The sequence below is a fragment of the Anneissia japonica genome, unplaced genomic scaffold (assembly GCF_011630105.1).
Source record: "Anneissia japonica isolate Jap-2015-1 unplaced genomic scaffold, ASM1163010v1 scaffold287818_len932483_cov186, whole genome shotgun sequence".
In the NCBI taxonomy this organism is placed as follows: Eukaryota; Metazoa; Echinodermata; class Crinoidea; order Comatulida; family Comatulidae; genus Anneissia; species Anneissia japonica.
In genome coordinates, this window is record NW_022703366.1 from 414,363 (window position 1) to 417,140 (window position 2,778).

Genomic DNA, 2,778 nt, shown 5'->3' on the forward strand with positions numbered 1-2,778 from the left:
CGTTTATTGGAACACTGTAATTACCTTTCTTTGATGATTTATATACATTTAATAGTGTTAACGGCTATCTTGATTTATATTACTGTATATATTTATATATATTTGTGCGTTGAGTTGCATCTGGGCTGCTGAATAGAATCTGTGACAGCACCAATATGCCTCTGTGGTCAAGAGGTCGACGTTTGCCTTATTAGCGAAAGGTCCCCGGTTCGGATCCCACAGGAGACATTTTTCTGTGAAGGAGCTTATTTTGTTCAAGCGCTATGCCTGATACGTTCATAACATCATTTTGTTTTTTATTGAGCACCTTATTTGTTTATATTTTTATGTGTCTGTGTGTGTGTCTATATTTGTAAAGTCTAAAAAATAGACGTAAAAGTATAAAATACATATATGACGACTGCTACAGTTTACTTACGATATTTGGGTCTCGTAACCATATCCATGAAAACGTAGCTCCTCGAAAATGGGCAGAATTCACCAATGAGCTCAGAAGGCCAAAACACAGCAATAATAATACAGATTTGTTATTCATTTTTCACAATTCTTTTAAAAATTACAATTGGCACTAATCGAGGGATGTGCATAACTTTATGGATGTAAACGAAATGACGTTCACGATTCATATGTACATACGACTAACTGTATATGTTAATACTTCCTGGTTTACACATTATTTGCGAACTAGTGATTCCATTTAGTGTATATTTAACCATGGAGGTAAAAATTTAACAAGCAACGTTTGTACTTGTGACCTCAGGTAGTCTACAAGGAAATCCCCTAATAGTATTACCTTACCTTGCCAGCTAGCACACACTTACATTCCTTTCCACTCGTTCCTCCCATCATCCTTCCAGAACATTCGTTCCTCCCATCATCCACCCACATTTTAATACTAGTTAACAAGCAACAAGTGCTTCTGTCACTGTTAGAGTAAAAAGGAGCTTGTGATTGAGGTACAGAGAAAGCAGTGCCAGTTTTTTTAGAGGTCCTAAAATAGAGCCGAATCTAATTCTAAAACATTAGGCGTTTACGCGCCTGTCTGTATCTCTAGATTCAGTCATTTATTGCTACAGAAACCATCATGGGTTATCATCTGCCAAAACAAACATCACATCGTACACAAAAGGAAATTACTTGTCAGATGGCCCACCCCCTCCCTTAACAAACTATGCATTATGTGGTAGAGGCGTTACCTAAGGTAACCCGCATATAAACAACATATATGTCAATAATCACATTTTATGTGAATTTGTAATGATAATAGTCTTTGTTTTCGGCGATTGTCTTTATTATTCGAGAGCTTTCGCTGTTTCGAGAACCAATCCGAATATAACATTTCCCGTGGTATGGTAAACATTTAGGTCGATGTCGGTCTCTACAGCTCAGGAAACCACTTGTTTGTATAAGATGCATTACAATAAGAATATCTCCAATATCTCAAAGTGAGTATAGTTTGGACTCGTTTTGTATTTTTACATTGCCCATAATGGTACATCAAACCAGACACCCATGTGTAAGCATATTATTCCAAAACCCTAGCAGCAGGTACACCCCACAAACCCTTTCCCTTCACACAAGGGAGCTTTTGATTTGCGCGACTACGCGACGCTAAAACGGATTCTCTCATGAGTGACCCGCCTACATTCTCTGCACAACGTAGATTTGGTCAGATTATTGCGTCCGATAATCCATGCGACGAGGACATGCGCAGATGACTTCACGTGACATCATTATGCCACCATCTCCTACCGTCGTCGTGCTATAGAAAGCTCCATATTACCAAAAACTATCCACACAGCCAAGCATATATTTATGTCAGATTTTCAGACACATAGAAATATACATTCGGACTATAATAATTAAAGTTTAGTTAATCAATATCCTATGCTTTGACATTGGGTCGGCAAAAATTCACAGTTGCAATTAACACTACAGCTTAGCACATAACAGGGAGACATAAATCGATTAATTCAAATTTTAATTAGTAAAACTTAAACACTTGGTACCAGTTACATAAAAAAATAAATTTCCTACTATTTTATTTATGCTTTTATGCACAAAAAAAGTACAGCGATTGTGCATTAGGTTTGTAAACGAGCAGTAGGCGTACCACGGGCCGTACCAACGGCACATTTTGATATTGAAAACATTTACTCCTCCAGAGCAGCTTTACTGTTAATGCTTTCTTTATATTAAAGCATGAAACTACAGCTCTCTTTAGGAGAAAATGTACATGCTATCTTTTGATATATGACATGGCTGTACATTTGAATTTAACAACCAAGAGGCCCATGTATTAATTTCGTTTACACAGTCCACAGCATTCCAGTTTTTCATACGTATACAAGGAAACAGTTAATTTATGTGTTCATATATTATTTAAGAGCCAGTCTTGACAGAATGTGATTTCGATTGAACTGTTCATTTAGCCATTGAGATATTGACATTAAAATAGTATAGCTGTTGCTGGTTGGTACAATATGAACAATAGCTGTCGCTGAACTATATAATCTGCATTCACGGTTTGTTGCTGGTTTGGAAAAGGAAGTACAGGTAGTATATAATATTGTTTATACTAGAAATTGCAAATTGCAAGTGAAGTGCTGCGAAGTACGATTGCATAAAATGTTCTTCGAACAAAATTATTTATGCGAGTCAAGTGAAAATAATGAATAATAAAAAAATAACAAATAATATGAGCACGACCCATTGTCTATATTAGAACCATGTTAGAACAGCGTTGGTACCGTGTACAATAGTGTTTTGCTGCAGTGA